At 54.6% G+C, this 18,537-nt stretch overlaps 1 protein-coding gene and 1 long non-coding RNA gene across 23 annotated transcripts in view; one reads left to right on the top strand and one right to left on the bottom strand.

Moving 5' to 3' along the window:
- The window catches only part of KIAA1217 (KIAA1217 ortholog), a 657,029-nt gene that overhangs the window by 453,845 nt on the left and 184,647 nt on the right, over positions 1-18,537 (top strand). The window lies entirely within an intron of this gene.
- LOC149122843 (uncharacterized) lies at positions 3,462-9,497 on the bottom strand. Its single transcript, XR_016219908.1, has 3 exons — positions 7,088-9,497; positions 5,810-6,824; positions 3,462-5,118 (listed from the first exon to the last, which is right to left on the bottom strand). It is a non-coding gene; the product is annotated as an uncharacterized LOC149122843 (long non-coding RNA).

The following is an 18,537-nucleotide window of genomic DNA, read 5'->3' as shown; positions in this document are numbered from 1 at the left end:
AGGGAGTGCCCAGCCGCCCACTTGCGTGCCCTCTGACAGTCGCCGAATGAAAACTCTCCTTTCTTGCTGTGGCTCAGGGCTGGACCAGTGCGGGGTGAAGGGAGGCCGGGCACCCAGCTGTCGCTGTCTCCTTCCTGTATTAATCTTTTCTAGGTTGGAGAAGAGGGTAGAGGGTCCGAGATTTCCCACCCGCTGTGTCATCCCACAGATGCTTACAACAACAAGGGCTGATCCAGCCGCTTAGTCCAGGCCCCTCAGGTAGAGGGGGGTCCAACCACTTGAGCCAGCACCTGCCGGAGTCAGTAGCCGGAGGCAGGACTCCAGCCTAGGCACCCGCATGTGGGACATGGGTGTCTTAACCCCAGGTCACCCCTCTCCCCTCTCAGTGTCTTTGCACCTGCTGGCCTTACGTGGGTGTTTCCTGCCTGCTTCCTGTCCAGTGTCCGGCTGATGCGTCTGGGAGGCAGCAGAGGATGGCCCAAGGGCTTGGGTCCCTGTGACCCACACAGAAGACCTGGATGGAGTTCCTGGCTCCTGGCTTTGGGCAGGCCCAGCCCTGGCTGTTAGGGCATCTAGGGAGTGAACCAGTGGATTAAAAATCTCCCTGTCACTCTGCCTTTTGAATAAATACATACACTTAAATAAAAAAGCAATAGGAAGAAATAAAATTTCAGAGTGCAGAGGGCTGTTTTATACAGAACACTGGAGACAGCGTTGTTGTCAACCCCAGAGAGAACAGTCACTTCATATCACTTGTCCACATTCTGCATTTTCTCTCTTTGTTCCCTACCATTACTTCTGACTGTTGTGTCACTCGTCAAACCCCACCGTGGCCACATGACAGCAGCCCAGAAGCACCTGCGTGCCTTAGAGACTGGTCTGCCTGAGGTCGACTTCTTTTCTGTAACAATAACTAAAGTCCTCTAAGCATCCTGTAAGAGCCAGGATTCACATGGCTGTGTGCAGCTTCAGGGAGATCCAGGGTAGTGGGCAGGTGCAGCCCTCAAACAGAGGGCGTAAGGAACCAGGGAGGCGAGGAGCGGCTGATGGAGACTCAGGGCCCCCCTGTGGCACGGAGCGGCTGGAGCTGCCGCTGGCACAGCTGACTGGGCTGTTGTAAGGAGCCCAGTTCTTGTGCTGAGCGCTGCCCCGATCATGCTTTAAACAGGACAGAAGCACCCTCCCCTCACCGAAGCGGACCTGGCCCTTCTCAGTCATCACAATCAGTATCAGTCGCGAGAGACACCTGCCGTCTTGCTCGCTCTGTTGCGTGGTTTTCCCAACGCGATGCATGAAGCAGGGTCTTGAAGGCTGCGTGCGTGTTGAACTTCCAACCCTCAAGTCGCATTTCCATGATCTCCCGTTTAATGAGAGAGAGGGCGTGCTTTATGGTCACGCCCCTTCCCTGCCGTCTTGCTGTCCGTAGCTGCTCTCCCCAGAGTTCCTTATCCATCTATGCACCCAGACGAACACTGAGTTACTTGGGGTGCTACTATTTAAAAAAAAAAAAACTTCTGAGGACAAACAGGAGAGGACTCTGGTGTGAATCCCTGCTCCCCACTTCATTGAGACAGAAACGTCAGATTTGTGGCATTGATTTTCCTAAAACTGGACGGATGTTTCTTTTTGGATAATCTTTCAATAGCCTGTGAGCAATTGCGCTCTCAAGCAGGGACGTAGGGTGCACAGGTTTCCCTCTGTGGATGAATGGGCTTGCTAACCTCCTGCCAAGGTTTGTCCTGTTCTGAAATAGATGCCTTCAAACGCTCATCAGCAAGCACCTCGCAAGTGCTGCCTGGCCAGAAGGTCGGAGGCGAATCCTTGGATCTGAGCACCCTCCGTGCCTGGGAGGCAGGAGGGGTGCAGCTGGCTTTTCTCTCGTGCACGGCGGGTCCCCGGTCTGTGTCCTGTGTGACTGCCGCCATGCAGGAGGCTTGGTCTCCCCGGGTCCCGAGCATTGCTAACACAGTGAAGGTGTTTATGCAGGGACAGTTGGGGGAGCAGCAGAGTGTCCAGAGATGAGTGCCCCTGCCATGTTCAGTAGAACTCAAGTCCCGGTTCTGTGAGAGGCAGCCTCTCCTGTTTCCGCCGTCCCACCGAGCAGTGATGGGCAGCAGGTGGTGGACCCAGGGCCTGGGTCACCTTGCTGACCTTCCCAGCCCTGGAAACAGAAGGCGCCAAACACATCGTTCGATTTGCCAGAGGTGGTAAAAGACGTTCAGTCTTGGCTTAGGAAGCCGTTCGCAGACTGAACAAGGGATGTGCAGAGCTCACTGGGTCCCGGCCTGCCCTGAGTCGCGGGCTCAGCAGGGGCCCAGCTACCGAGGACGGTGCCGTGCAGGTGAGCTGCTAGGGGAGCGTGTACGGCCCAAGCCTCAACTTCACCCTGCGACCCATATGCGCGCTCCCCGTTGGAACTGAAGCCCCCGTCTCAGTCGTGCGACTGATGCCATCTTACTTTCGCCTTTTTGCCAACCAGCAGGCAGTGAGGCAGGGCAGCTTGGGTTTGTCTCTGCTTTGGGGACTCACAGGGGTTGCCCTGGCACGTGGGCCTCACTCCCCATGTCCGTGGCCGGCTGCACCCGGTCTTCTTCGCTGATGGGTGAGCATGCCAGATATTGGTGAGAATTACAGGATTTTTCACATCCTTGGGGAGACAGCTAAGGGGGCTGAGTGACGTTGAAAATGCACCGTCTTAATTTGCTTGTAATTTCTCCTTTAATGGGGGCTTTGGCTCCATTTTCAAAGCACTTCTGAAGTGTTCTTTTCCAATTTGGCATCAATGTTATTTTTTAAATGCCTTTAATTTGGGGATCATTTTCTAGTTTGATTGACACGACATGCATTGTGTTGACAGAGGAAGAGTGTCATTGTGGGGTAAGGAACCAGGGATGGTGAGTTTTGCCATCACCCTCCCCACCAGGAGGGAACATGGGTGACTGTAGACCCGGGGGAGCCTCGGCCGTCACCAACGTGTTGCGTGGATCTCGGTGGAGCCCTTTGCGATTCTGACTGCACCCTTGCTATTGGTTAAAACTTACTTTGGGGGTGGGTGTTTGGTGTAGTGGTTGAGACACGGCTTGGGATGCCTGCATCTCATACTGGGGTGCCTGGGTTCGGGTCCTGGCTCCAGATTCCAGCTTCTTGCTAATGCGTTCCCTATGGCTCAGGTACTTTGGTCCCTGCACCCCTGTGGGAGGTCGGGACTAAGTTTCCAGCTGCTGGCTTCAGCCTGGCTGGTCCCAGCTGTTGAGCTATTCGGGGGAAGGGGGGGTAAACCAGCAGATGGGCTCTCCCTCCCTCTTTTTCTCTTTCTCTTCCTGCCCTTCAAATAAATACAGTTTCAGAAATAGTTTTGCTAAAGGAATAAAGACTAAGGATAAGAAAATTGTGTAGACACAGGCCTTTTTTTTTTTTTTAATTTTATTTATGTATTTGAAAGTCAGAATTGGAGAGAGAGAACCAGCCACAGCCACTGGTTCACTCCCCAGCTGGCTGCAATGGCCAGAGCTGGGCCAGGCCCAAACCAGGAGCCAGGAGCTTCTTCCGGGTCCCCCGTGTGAGTGCAGGGGCCCAAGGACCTGGCCCATCTTCTGCTGCTTTACAAGGTGCATTACAGCCAGGTCTCGAACCAGCACCCTTATGGGATGGCGGCCCGACCCCCTGCGGCGCAGTGCCAGCCGTGGTGCCGGCCTTGGGCTAGACTTAGCCCTGTGCATGCTTTATACTAACTCAGCACGTTCCTAGGACCCTAACTTTTCCAGCTCAAAGTCATTTTATTCAAAATTATGACCCAGTTCTCACGCAAGATACAATAGGCCTCATTGTCAGGTTATGCCCCCACCGCAGGCTGGTCACAGGAAACACAGAGACCACGGCCCGTGGGGTCTCTGCCAAGGTGAGAAATGTGGCAGGAGGGCCCTGCACCAGCGAGACCGCCTGGCCGTTCTCTGCCTGCTGCCAGCTGGTGGTCACAGGTCCCTCACACATCCTTCTGCCTTCTTTCTGTGTGATCCGGTCCCATTCTCGTAACAGGTGACAGCGTGGTTAGGCACTCCAAGTAGAGAAGAGCAAATTACCAGGAAAATCGGCACTCATGGAGCAGCGTCAGCAGTGCCAGTGCCGGTTGGTGGTCAGAACCTGGAGCAGGTGCCAGGTGAGGCCCCGTCCAGCCTCATCCTGCCTCACTTGTTATGTGACATTGCCCGTTTCTTATTTTGACCTGGGTTATCTTATTTGCTGGAGAAAATGTTTAGGTTGCAGACGTAACTAAATGCGACCTGAGATTGTTTGAGCCCTGACGGTTCTCAGCTGAGCACACACACACACACACACACACACACACACCCAGGTGAAGGCAGCTTGCAGGTTGCTAAGCTGCGCTCCAGGCATTGCCGCTGTCACCAAGCCTACTAGATCACTGTTGAGAATAAAACACTGGGGCTGGCTGGTAGGCAGAGCCACACTCTGGGCTGACAGGGTGCACAAACACACACTGTAGCCACTTTCCTGCTCTTAACACAGTAACAGATTGACTTAATCATTATCTTTGAGATTCTTTGTATGACGCAGAGAGAGAGAGAGAGCTCCCAGCCACTGGCTCATTCCCCCAGATGCCCACAGCGGCTGGAGCTGGGCAGAGCCCAAAGCTGCGAGCTGGGAGCTCCCTCCAGGTCCCCCATGTGGGTGGCAGGGACCCAGCCACTGCACGGGCGGGAAGCTAGAGACAAGAGCAGGTGCGGGGAGCCTGACCCAGCTCCTCTGCTGTGGGATGGCAGCATCTGTACCATGTGTCCTAACTGGTATCTCCAAGATATTTGCACACAGCCCTCAGTGACTCTGTGACATAAATCACATTGAAGGCAGGGCTTTTTTTTTTTTTTTTTTTTTTTTTTTTTGCCTTCTTTGGAGTTATTTGCCTAAAGGAAAAAATTCTTCACTTTTTCTCTCCAAATGCATGTTGGAATAAAGTGTTCTTTGAAAAGGCTTAATGAAAGGAGTTGCCACAGGCATAGCTTCCCCCACGGTTCCTTCTCTGGTCTCGGCGTTCTGAGAACGGAGCCTCTCACGGCTGGCAGGACAGGCAGGCTGTGTCACAGCTGACGTACGTTTGACCGCCTATAGAAATACACAGAAAAATGGTTAAAAGCGAGTCCGTTTTTGTTGAGTTGTTTTAGCAACACCAAACGGACGAGAAAGGCGCTGGCATTTTCTACGTGGGATTCCTCTATCTCGTTGCCCAACTCCCTGGGGACGTGGAGTAAAATTCTGTCTAGGGACAGATGACTCCCCTGTGGGAGACCAGGCGCCAGCGTCCCATCCACCCCACCTCGCCTCCGTTTTCCTCTCTCCTGAGATGTTCGTAGAGGGCAGGAGCGGTCAGTCTTGTTTGAGACAGAGTGCGCCCTGCCCGCTTTCGTCTCATCACTGTTTTTAGGTTCTTGCTTTTTGGGTGCTGGAGGCAAGAGCGGCGTGGCAGAATCCATCCCTGAGGGTGAGGCTCCCACACCTTCCCTGTGGGTCCGGCTGTCCCACAGCACCCGCTGGCATCCCCTCAGGTGTGTGAATGATGAACTAGAATGGGTTAAGTACCTGCTTGGGATACCTGCATCCCATATCCCAGTGCCTGGTTCAGGGCTCAGCTCTGTTACTGTTTCTGTTGAAACAGTAACTACCGGCAGCATGCGCATCTGTGAGTGGAGCAGGGATGGATTCCGGTCTCCTCATTGATCCAGCGCTGCTGGGTCACTTTTGAGAATGAGAGATCCTTTCTGTGACGTAGCGGGAAGAAAGCACAGGTGCCGCTTACCTGGGAGACGTGGAAAGGGACCTAAAGGAGCGTGCACATCACAGGGAAGCAAGCTGGCGACCGGCGTATCGCCCCGTGTTAAATCTCCGTCGCCGCTCTGCATGACAGGTGGTGGCTGGTTCAATTCCAGCAGTGGAGTAGCCAAGGTGTGGCTTCCCTTGGAGAGTAGGGCTTGGGGAGTGCAGACGGTGTCTCAGAGGCACTGCAGGGTCCCTGGGGTGGAGGCGTGACCCCAGGAAAAGACCGGCTTGGCGGTGTGGTTGTGCGCAGTGTGAGTTGGCAGAGTGGGGACTGCTGGACCTGAGGTCGTGGCTCTTCAAGGCACCTGCGTAGTACCCTGTAAAATCCTCATTTTTGCAAAAGTTACTTGGCAGGCGGCTAAGACGCCTCTGTTTTTCTTTTTAAAGGTTTATTTATTCATTTATTTGAAAGGCAGAGTTACAGAGAGGGAGACAGTGAGTGAGAGAGAAAGACCTTCCATCTGTTGGTTCACTTGCTAAATGGCTACAATGACCGTGGCTGGGCCAGGCCAAAACCAGGAGCCAGGAGCTCCATCCGGGTCTCCCAGGTGGGTGCAGGTGGGCCATCTTCCACCACTTTCCCAGGCCATTATCAGGGAGCTGGATGGGAAGCAGAGCAGCCAGGACTTGACCTGGTGTCCGTATGGGATGCTGGCACTGCCTGCTGTGCCACACTGCCAGCCCCAAGCACCTCTTTTTATCTTACGATGAAAGCCTGCATCACGTTTAGGAGTTAGTCCGGATAATTCTAATTCCAGCACGACGTCACGGTTTGTGGAAGACCACACATGGGCTGCGTGCTCCAGTTGGAGCTCTGTGATCCGAAGCTGCTGAGCCCTTAAGTCTGCAGAAAAGTAAGAAAGATGCACACCCTCAGCCGTTTTCCTGCAAGTCCTGTTTCATGTGTTCACGGCATCTTTGCGGCTCTCTAGACGTACGGCCAAGTCTTGCTTATAGCGGCTGTGTCCTATGAATCCTGGGGGAATACAGACTCCCTGGGGAGACACAGACAAATGTGCCTGTAAGCCTCTGGTCACAGTGTATCCTGTGGATTCGTTAGCATTAAACCCAGTGGGACTGAAACAGGTGCTGGGGCAGAGCGATCTAATTGTATTTCTTCTGTAACGCGTGCCACGTCCTTCTCGTGCTCCGGGACTGTGCATGGGCTGCAGCACAGCACTGATCGGCTCAGTCATACACGCACACGCACACGCATGAAGCAAGGCACTCCCCAGAACCAGGAGAGGACCATTCTTACCGTGTCGGAGCTGCAGCCAGCAGGCAGGGTGGTCTTTGACCAGACTGCACCATGCTGCTCTGCTCCCGCGTCTGAATGACGTGAGATGCCGGAGTCTCGACAGGGCGCCACAGTGCGTTCATCCAGCAGGTGCGCCTCCATGTGCGGAATCTGCCCTTGCTGCCGCTGGACTGTGCCAGGATTCGGCACATCTCGGCGTCTGCTTGTTCCTCCTGAAGCAGGTGCAGAGGGTGCACGTGGGATCTGTGCTGCGGCTTTGTTGACCTCTAGCGAGAGAGCCACGGGGTGAATGCCGGCATTTCCCGGTGTGCCACAGGTGCCGCCTCCAGCGAGGGTTGAGGTCCTCACTTCTGCCTCCTGAGCCTCTTCGCTGGTCCTCTCTGAACGGCCCCCGCCCACTGCACGCCCTAGTGGCCATAACAAGTGTGATGGGGAATGGAGATGAGGCGGGCCACTGCCCCTACCTGTCTGCTCCCAGTGTAGCCAAAAAGTGGGATTTAGTTCATGGATTCAGTTCATGAACGTGACTGCTGCTATAATCTGGCAGAACATTGATTGAATTTGCCAGCCAGGGCATTGGAACCCGTGCTATTTCATTTCCTATCTGTTTATGTGATAATTTTTTCAAGATTTATTTATTTGAAAGGCAGAGTTAGAGAGTCGGAAAGAGAGAGACAGAGAGCAGAGAGAAAGGTCTTCCACCTGCTGACTCACTCCCCAAATGGCCTCAATGGCCAGGACTGGGCCAGACTGAAGTCAGGTGCCAGGAGCTCCATCCGGGTCTCCGGTGTGAGTGCAGGGGCCCAGGCATATCAGCAGGGAGCTGGATCGGAAGTGGAGCAGCCAGGACTGGAATCAGCACCCATGTGGGATGCCGGCCCTGCAGGCGGTGGCCTTACTTGCTACACCACAGCACCACAGCGCTGGCCCCTCTGTTTCTGTTCTGATGAGTCCAAGTGGGATGTGATGGTGTTTGTTGATCATCCGTTTTGTCACTGAGCATAACACAGAAACAGCCGGCATCTCGATTCTGATGTCCTTTGAAACACAGAGATCTTGCAGAGATGTGCAGGCCGGGACCCACAGCCCCGCATTCCCGTGCCTGGGAGCCGGGCCAGGAGAGGCCCGGGGAGATCCGGCCTGCAGTGTTTTGAAGACTCTGATGTCATCGGCAAACATTCCATCATCTGAGCACCTTAGCCCTGCCGTGGCAGCCGGGGAATTCTTGCTCTGTTCAAGCCGGGGCTTACGTCTGTCCTGAGCAGGGGGTGAGTTTGCAGACACAGAGGTGTCTGCCTTGGCCTGAGGGTCATTCATTTGCAGGGCATGAGCACGGAACTTTCTGGATTGCTGGGTTCACTTCCCATCAGGCATCACTCGGCTCTGCCTCTCCTTCCTCCCTCCCTTCTCCGTTCTTTCTTTATCTGAAAGGCACACAGACAGACAGAGATCGCACACTCCCTGATTCACTCCCCAGAGGCCCACAGACACTGAGGCTGGGCCGGCTGAAGGCCTGGAGCCTGAGCCCATCCAGGCCTCCCAGGACGCTGGAGTTTGGAGCAGAGGCCGGACGCGATGCCTGCTACCCCAGGTTGGGTCAGGGGTGTCCCAGGTGGCCCCTGTGCCACCCCAGCAGAGGCCCCTTCCCCTTCCACCCCGCTCTCAGAGGAAGACCCTTCCTCTCAGAGGAAGCTCCCTCATGCTGTGGTCTGGGCAGGTCTCTTGGAGGGGGGGCGTGGTCGGGGAGACGCCACGCATAAACAGGCACCTGCTGTCCTGTCTGGGCTTTTTCCCCTGGGCCCTCTCCCTCCCAAGTCCCTGGGGCAGATGGCAGATGGCAGTCCCCCGTGGCACCGCCAGCCGTGTCCTGGGCCTTCCCCTGCCCTGTGCAGCAGTGCCGCCGGCTTCTCCTCTGTCTCTCCGGGCGTGGCACCACCCACCCGTGGGCGCCCTGTGAAACAGCCCGGCAAGGCGTGGTGTCGATGGGCCCCTGGAGGACCTGGGGAAGAACATTCCACTGACGGGTCAGGCTGGGTGTGGGCTCCTGCAGCGTCCCGTAGCCAGTGGACTGGAGTTGTTCCGGAACCCTGGTCCTCGCCTTGCACGGGCTCCACGGCGTGGCAGCGTTTGCAGGACTTGTTGAACTGCTCAGACCCGGTTTTGAATCCACTCCTGAGCCATGCGGCTGCAGACAGAGGCGCTCAGTCCCACTGACCTTTGTCTGTGCACTGTCCAAAAATAAGACCGAGCTGGCGGGGTTGTGCGGACAAGAGGATAATTGATTTCCTGGCGGCTCCGGCTCCTGATATCAGGCCTGGCTCATGCATTTGATGAACATTTGGCTGCAGCTCTGGTCCGCGTAGTATGTTAGGCACTGGGAAGACGAGGAGTGAGAGACGCAGCAGGAATGACACTGCACAGTGGTGTGTGCAGTCCAGTGGGGACTGCAAATAAACAGCCAGTTAAAATAGACCGTGATGAGTTCTTTGGTGAAAGAGGAAACTGGTGACATGAGAACACACAGAAATAGCTCCTACCCCGGGCTTGTGGGGCCAGGAAGATTCTCCACGAGGAGGAAACATCTACGTGGAACGTGTGTTAGATAAGCCGGGAGAAGGCAAGGGCTGGGTGTCCAGGCACCCAGAGGAGCACGTGCAGAAGCCGGGAGGCAGAGGAGAGCAGCTCTCTGTGGTGGTACTGGACGAAGTTCAAGGCCCCTGAGCACAGCTGTCAGAGGGTGGGCGGGGGATAGGGCGCGATTGGGAGGGAGAGCCAAGGAGCAGAGCTGGGGGGCCGGGGTGGAGCCTGGGGTCTGTGTCAAGGAAGTCGGGATCCCATTACCGGTTAGAGAGACAACTCGAGATGAGCTCACGCCATGCTGCTTCGTGCGTGGGTTTCCGGTGACTGAGTGGAATGTGCAGACGGCTTTTTGGGCTTCTGGCCCCACCAGACTCCCACACCTGGGCTCGTACATTGTTTTAGGCCGTTTTGTGACATTCTGCAAGACATCAGTGCCCATCCTAGCATCTTTATGCCCCAGCCGGGAACACCTCCTGTGCTACGTTTGGGCAGAACACTGGAAGCTCAGAGGGAGTTGTTCGGATTCCCCCAAGATGCCGTTTGGTTGGGGTAGACGTCGCTGGGTTTTGCGAGCGGGCATCCGTGCTAGTGTGCAACACGTTAATTCATCTGCATAAAAAAGTCGGGAAAGTACAGAAAAAAGCCCTGGTCGGCCCATTCCCAACCAGCAATCCTCATCAACATTCTTGTTGTTAATTTGCAGGGTTTTATCTATGCGCAGATATTTTTAGACCAGAACATTCTAATCTTTTAAATCGGTCAGCAGTCCTTGAGCAGGCTCTCCAGGTCGATTTTGAACTTCACTCCTGGCCTCTGCAAACTGAGCATTCGTCCTGGACCCTCAGAGGTTATCTTGCAGCCGTGCAGGTAAAATGACCAGGTCACAGCCCCTGGCAAGGAGTCTGATTCTTCTGTCTCACTCTGTCAGCTGGGACGCGACGTGACGGACAGCTGGAGTCTGTTCTTTATGTCAGCAGTCGTGGGAAGTCCCCGTGGTCCGTGGAGCATGTCGGAACTGTCCCCACCCCAGTCAGCAAGCATTCATTACACCCTAAGCCCGTAAGCCCATCAGCAGTAGGAGCACCGCCTGGCATAAGCCACACCTTCAGGGACTTCACCACTGCACGTGCGAGGCAAGTTCATGGAAAGTTCTTTGGACAATGTGTGTTCTCAAAAGACCATGTGTGGATTGCAAAAGGTTCTGTTTGTTTGCACCAAAATACATGGAACCGTTGATTCCATTTTTCCATCGACTTTTTGAGGTAGGCTTTGCTGGCCCTGGCGTAATGGGAGCTGGCATCGCTCCCGGCTCCGTCCATCACTGTCATGGTTGGCCAGCCAGCGTGAGTCACTGGCGATGGCTCAAGCCATTAGTGCGCTTCAGCCAATCGGGATTGACCCAAAGCGCGATGAGTTTGAGTCTGTTAATTCCAGGCAGGCCTTGCTGAATGAATTGGGTGCTGTCACCAGGTCCTGCTAGGTAGAAATTCGCTAGCACCAAGTGGCCACCTGTCTCCTTGTTGTCAGGTGAGAAAGGGCTTGGATTGCTCACCGAGCGGACCTCCCTAACATGGGCCTGCGTCGGTCTCTCAGCTTGCTCTGGGGGGACTGGACGGTCACTTAGCTTGCCCTGGGGGGACTCGACGGTCACTCAGCTTGCTCTGGGGGGACTCGAGGAGTGGGAGCGAGTGAGGTTCAGAGACGGCGGGCATTCCTTCTTCGTGGTCTCTCCCTTCTGGGTCTCTTGTAACCCATCTTATAGATTGCCCTCTTCCCTACCCCCTCCCCCCAAAGAGATTGATGTGCAGCATCCGGCATGCACTTTGCTGGAGCCAAGGCCCAGTGGCATCGCTGAGGTCCAGGTCCCTTGGCACCGGTGGTGACTGAGCCATCGTCGTTGAGTTTGAGAGAGGACTCGGCAGTCTACCGTATTACCCCGTGCAGGTCTCCCCGTGCGAGCCTGAGAGATTTCTGATTAGAGGCCGCGTGGGCAACACCTCCTGCACGGCGGAGCTGTGGGAAACACACCGAGGGATGTTTGCAGGAGACCAAATGAGAAAGACTAGAAAACACAAGTGTATGACTTACGCATGCTGGCTGCATAGCTGTTCACAGGTTGACTTTATGACCGTCAAAAAGTTAGCAAGTTAAGGTTTATTGTTATGAATCTGGGATTTACGGGAAAACTTATAAAACTAAACCATCATAAATCCCAAATAGAGGAACATCACTGTTAAACTCCAAGGTTTTGGCTGCTTTTTTCAGTGACACGAGAGGGGAAATAGATTCTAAATATGCCAGGATGGTTTAAAAAAAAATGGAAATAATATAACAAGTGGGCACAGAACACTGGGAGAGGCATGGAGCAGACCCGGGGTCATCATGTGGCTACATCTACGAAGGCCCCCAAGCTCAGCGTTTGCATTTTTAAGAAGCTCCTTGGGCAGTTTGTGATGGGCAGGACTTGCTGGGCAGAAGGCAGCACGGGGTGGGTGTGGCCCAGGATGCTCTTCTTCCTCCATCATCGTCATCATTGTGTCCCTAGAAATGGCAGGTTGCCCTGTTGCAGGTGGAGCCGCGTGAAACTGACACTTAGACACCTCTGCAGTTTCTTGTGGTTCGTGCTGATGGAGTTAAAAAAGATTTATTTTATTCATTTGAAAGTCAGAGTTACAGAGAGAGAGAGACGGACAGCCAGAGAGCTGGTCCGTTCCCCAAATAGCTACAATGGCCGGAGCTGGGCCAGGCCAAAGCCAGGAGCCTGGAACTCTACCCAGGCCTCCCCCGTGGGTGCAGGGCCCAAGCACTCGGGCGCCTTCCACTGCCTTCCTAGGTGCAGTGAATGAAGTGGAGCAGGCAGGGGCTTCACCCGCTCTGCCACAGCGCCAGCCCCTCCGTGAGCGCTCTGAGGACCCTTTGTGTGAGGCATCTGTGTGGGTCTTTGGCCCACTTTTTGATGGAGCTGTTTGTTTCCCTGTTGAGTTTTAAGAGTGCTTAGTGTAACTTGCCTTGTTTTTCACAACCAAGATATTCTGCTTATTGTAATGACTTTAAAGGCAATCGTGAACGTGTTAATTCTGGGCCTGGCCTTAGCAAGCACATCAGGGAGGTGTTGTTAGGCCAAAGGTCTGGCGTTAGCCCCTGGCTGACAGAGTCAGTCGCCCAGGGCGCGTTCCAGCCCTAGAACCTGGAACCCCTCCGGAGACAGCCTTGCATACTTTGGAGAAATGGTTAAAAAGAAAAAAAAATCCCAATTCTGGATCATTTTGTTTCCTTCCACACTCAGTGCTAAGATTCCATTGCGAGGTTTCTCACCAAAGTGCTCTGTCCCCAACCTTGCACCAGCAAAAATACCCACGCGCTCTTGAGGTTTTTTTTTTTTTTTTTTTTTTTTAAACCTAGAGCTTATCAGAGGGGCCTCCTGGCCTGTCCATTTACTTCACTTGAAATCATACAGTAGGGGGGAGGGGTTACCATTATATTTGACTCAACCAAAAAAAAACCTGTAAGATTCCCCCAGCCCCTGCTAGGGGTCCAGAGCTGCCAGCCCTTGACCCCAGCTTTCTCACTCACGTTGTACTAGGACGCTTGGGTCCAAGAGAGCTTTTGTCAGTCCAAATCAGACTGAAGAAGACTTAGGCCCACAAACCAAGTTTTTAATTACAGGAAATAATCAGCCACTACTGGCGACGCAATTAAAGACCTTTTTCTTCGGGCCGGTTTGTTTGTCTGGTTTTTTCCTGCAGCTCATCATAAAGAAGCCTGTGTTCTTTTCTACTTGTGCTGTGAAAGCCAGGGCTCCCTGCTGTGGCTATGGGAATGAATTTTGTTGAATTAAAAAGGACATTAGGTAGTAGCATTTCTTTAGCCTGTTAGTAGAAGTGATTTTGCATGAAACATTTCTTTTATTCGTGTTCATTTTATTTGAAAGCCAGTTGGATAAGAAGGAAAGAAGGGAGGGAGGGAGGGAGAGAGAGGCAGAGAGGGAGAGAGAGAGAGAGAGAGACAGCAAAAGGTCCTCCATCTGCTGGTTCACTCCCCAAAATGCCTGCAATGGCCGGAGCTGGGCCAGGCTGAAGCCAGGAGCCAGAAACTCCAACCAGATCTCCCAGGCAGGTGGTGGGCACCCAGGTTCTGAGCCATCAGCCGCTGCCTTCCAATATGTGCAGTATAGGAAGCTGGATTGGACAAGGAGGCGGGACTAGGACCCAGGCACCGTGCTACAGGATACGGGCACCCTGAAGGGCTTCTTAACCCCTGAGCCGCGTCTACTGCCTACTTCAATATTTTTAAGGATTATTTGCTTTGCCCAGGGTTGAACAGAATAGGAGTCTGACCTGTGGTATCCATGCAACCCCAACCCATCTCTGGGCCCGGGAATTGGTGATAGAAATACGTCCTCCCATCACCGAAGCTGGTTGGGATTCAGCTGTGAGCACTGTACCTCCCTCAGCCATGTGAAGGCGTTCTGTTCTCCTTTGTCGCTGTTGGTTCCGGCCTTTGCTGACCATGGGAGGAACGTGTGGGCCGGGGGCGGGGCGTATCTGGGATCAGTCCCCAAAGCCTGCAGGAGACCTGAGCCGGCAGGCCTGGAGCCTGGCGGCTGAAACCTAGCCAGACCTTGGCGTTTCTGTCCGGCTGAAAAGTGTTTCAGGAATCTTTAATGACAGAGCAGACATGCTACGGAGGAGCCGTCCCTCGTTTGCCGAGAGAGATGCCTTGTTTACTTCCAAGGCAGCGTGGTGGAGCTTGGATGCATCTGCTGTGTGGTTGCTATCATCCCTGCGTGGTGTTTTAATGGGAAGCTCCAGGGCTCCCATGGGAAGCTCCAGGGCTGGATCTCCATGCTGCTGTGACCTTGACCCATTGCCATGCATGCAAAGCTGAAGCCCGGAGCACTGAACCCAAGTCCTTCTTCTGACAAGCGGCAGCCACACACCAGGCGATGAGACTGCCTGGGGACATGCTGAGCCTCCTGTGTACGTCGGGGCGGGGGGTGGGGACAGCCTGGGGTTGTCTAGTGTAGGGCAAGAGTGTAGGGACGCAATGTGCAGGGGACCTGGGCGACAGGCTGAGAGGCGACTTGGCTGAGGGGGTGGTGCCCACAGAAGGTGACCCTTCAGCTGCGTCTTGAAGAACTTCCTAAAGAAAAGGGATTTGTTTTGCCTTATGGTTCTGGAGGTCCCACTGGTGTGGTCTCTGGCGATGGCATTCATGCTGTGGTCATCCCGGGGGCACAGGACATCACAGGACAAAAGACAGGGCGTGCGTGTGTCCGGCAGTCACGGCGGCTGCGTCCTGATGAACTGGTTCAATCTCCTCACTTACTAAAGCGCCCCTCCCGCACGCCGCAACTGGGTTGAGTTTCTCTTGGTTCTGCTACTGCAAGACTTTGTGGGACCCGACTGCTGAGCTCTCGGGGGACAAAGGTTCAGTCTGCAGCAGGTGGAGAGGCAGGGCGTGCACCTACCTGCTTTCTAGAGCCAGGTGCCTCCTGTCACCTCCTGAAAACTTGGCTGCAGGCCATTTCCGGTGCCCTCTGATGCTGCAGAATGACACGGCCAGCTCACACGCTGACTCCACAAAAACGGGGGAGCTCTTTTTTTTTTTTTTTTTTTTTTTTTTGATAGGCAGAGTGGACAGTGAGAGAGAGAGAGAAAGGTCTTCCTTTGCCGTTGGTTCACCCTCCAATGGCCACTGTGGCTGGCACACCGCGCTGATCCGATGGCAGGAGCCAGGTGCTTCTCCTGGTCTCTCATGCGGGTGCAGGGCCCAAGCACTTGGGCCATCCTCCACTGCACTCCCTGGCCACAGCAGAGAGCTGGCCTGGGAGAGGGGCAACCGGGACAGAATCCGGTGCCCCAACCGGGACTAGAACCCGGTGTGCCGGCGCCGCTAGGTGGAGGATTAGCCTAGTGAGCCGCGGCGCCGGCGGGAGCTCTTCTTACTGAGCAGCAGCACCCACGGCGTGGCGCGCGTGGGCTGGCCGAGCAGTGTGGGTGAGTTAACACTTGGGCTCCTGCAGCCTGGGCGGGAAGCAGTGCGAGGCGTAGCTGCTTCCTGAAGTTCTTTGGGCGCTTAGAGAGGGGATGCAGAGCACACCCCTGAGTTAAAAGAAGAAGACAGGTGCACTAAAATACCCCGATTTCGCTCATCTCTGGGCATCTCCGGACATCTGTTACTGTATATTCAGACATCTGTTAGTGCAGGTGTGGCGTCCTGGGAACCACTGCCCGTTCCACTTCAGAATCCACCCAGGCTAAGTCTTCCTGCATGGCACAAACCCAGGGAATGAGCTCTGTCTCACCTGGCCACGCCCCTTCCCTTGCACCTGTCCGGGGAGAGCGCCCGGCATCCAGCGCCTTTTGTTCCACATGCGGGACACAGCGTCAATGCTCCAGCCCTTCCTCTGCCTTGGAACCCGCTGTGTTGGGCTCCCCAGACATGGCGACTGGAGGGACCCCGCCTAGACGTGCCCATTGCTGATCTCAGCCAGAGCACATGCCATTGGCCTTGGCGTTTCCTCCACGCTCACAGGGCCTGTCTTCCCAGGACTTCTGGCTGCTGGCACCAGGGTCCCACCCATGCCGCCTGGGGCCTCCCCACGCATGCTCGGTTCAGGGAGTTTTGTCCCGTTTCATTCTTTTTCCTGCACTGGCTTCCCTCAGTTCAAATTCTCAGTGCCACTGCCTACCCACATGTGTACTTACCAGTCAATCGCTCAAAGACTCCAGTTGTTTTTTAAGATTAATTTATTTAAGCCAGCGCCGCGGCTCACTAGGCTAATCCTCCGCCTTGCGGCGCCAGCACACCGGGTTCTAGTCCCGGTCGGGGTGCCAGATTCTGTCCCGGTTGCCCCTCTTCCAGGCCAGCTCTCTGCTGTGGCCAGGGAGTGCAGTGGAGGATGGCCCAAGTGCTTGGGCCCTGCACTCCATGGGAGACCAGGAAAAGCACCTGGCTCCTGCCATCGGATCAGCGCAGTGCGCTGGCTGCAGCGCGCCGGCCGCGGCGGCCATTGGAGGGTGAACCAACAGCAAAGGAAGACCTTTCTCTCTGTCTCTCTCTCAGTGTCCACTCTGCCTGTCAAAAAATAAATATATATACATAATAAAAAAATATATATATAAAAGATTAATTTATTTAGGGGCTGGCGCCATGGCGCAGTGGGTTAAAGCCCTGACCTGAAGCGCTGGCATCCTATATGGGTGCCGGTTCTAGTCCTGGCTGCTCTACTTCCAATCCAGCTCTCTGCTATGTCCTGGGAAAGCAGTAGAAGATGGCCCAAGCCCTTGGGCCCCTGCACCCATGTGGGAGACCCACAAGAAGCTCCTGGCTCCTGGCTTTGGATCAGCGCAGCTCCTGCCGTTGCAGCCATCTGGGGAGTGAACCAGCGGATGGAAGACCTCTCTCTCTGTCTCTACCTCTCTCCGTAACTCTTTCAAATAAAAATAAAAAAGGTTTAAGGTTTATTTATTTGGAAGGCAGAGAGAGAGACAGACAGGGAGAGAATGTAATTTCAGCCGCCATCCTACACCACTGAGTCACAGTTCAGGTCGGCCAGGGACCCCCGGAATGGACAGTGCGCTTGAACTGAGGTCCTGCCAGGGTCCATCATCCAGTTCCTGCGGGAAGTGGGGCTCCGCAGGTGTCCACTGAACGACGCATGCCTGAGGCAGGTGCAAAGCTGACATCCGGGCAGGCGCTCGGCCCAGCAGCTGCGACACAGGCTGGGTCACCCGTGTCCCATACCAGGGTCGAGTCCTAGCTCTGCTCCCGACTCCAGCTTCCTGCTAATGCAGACCCTGGGAGGAGGCCACAGGTGATGGCTCAAGTACGTGGGTCCCTGCCACTCCGAGGGAGCCCCGCATGGGGGTGCTGGCTCCCAGCTGGGCTTGGTGCAGCACTGGCTGTTATAGGCTCTGCAGGAGTGAACCAGTTAATGTGAGAGCTCGCTTGCTCTCTTCCTCTTGAAATCTCAAATGGTGTTTTTTTTTTTCATAGAAAGCTGAGGTTATCCTCTTTGATTTATAGGAAGATGCTCCTATACGCACAGAGCTAGAAGTGTGCCCTGTGTATCTGGTTCTCTGGGGCCATTTTCAGTTTTAGGAACACGAGGATGTTCTCTTGTTTCAGTCTCTGACTTGTTCCTTTCATTCACCTTGAGTCATATTTTTTTTCCATCTTTTATACCTGCACAGCGTACCGTTTGACCCGATGTGAATACTTCTAGAGAGAAATGTTAATTGGGTCTAAATATAGATTCTGTGGAAAGGAAACAAGTGCTCTTGTCTAAGAGTGAGCACTCGGCTGGGGGAGTTGTGTTGTCATCAGAAGCAAGGAGACGGCAGCCGGCACACACACCTGCTGATTCTTCAAAACGCTGCAGAAGTTGATAATAAAATCTCATCTGCCGTCAGGGAATCAAATGAGATGGGAGGAAATTAAAAAAAAAAAATGTAAAAGTGTATGTTGGCCAGCGCCACAGCTCACTAGGCTAATCCTCCGCCTGCGGCGCTGGCACACCAGGTTCTAGTCCCGGTTGGGGCGCCGGATTTTGTCCCGGTTGCCCCTCTTCCAGGCCAGCTCTCTGCTGTGGCCAGGGAGTGCAGTGGAGGATGGCCCAAGTGCTTGGGCCCTGTACCCCATGGGAGACCAGGAGAAGCACCTGGCTCCTGGCTTCGGATCGGTGCAGTGTGCCGGCCGTAGTGACCATTTCGGGAGTGAACCAACGGAAGGAAGACCTTTCTCTCTGTCTCTCTCTCTCTCTCACTGTCGACTCTGCCTGTAAAAAAAAAAAAAAAGTGTGTGTTCAGGAGGAGCGTCCTGCCCGCAGCCTAGACTGGGGGAAGTCAAGTCCGCCCGCCATGGGC

The sequence above is a fragment of the Oryctolagus cuniculus genome, chromosome 13 (genome assembly GCF_051225735.1).
Source record: "Oryctolagus cuniculus isolate XC-2025 breed Fujian yellow rabbit chromosome 13, ASM5122573v1, whole genome shotgun sequence".
NCBI lineage: Eukaryota > Metazoa > Chordata > Mammalia > Lagomorpha > Leporidae > Oryctolagus > Oryctolagus cuniculus.
This window is presented reverse-complemented; position numbering and strand designations above follow the sequence as displayed.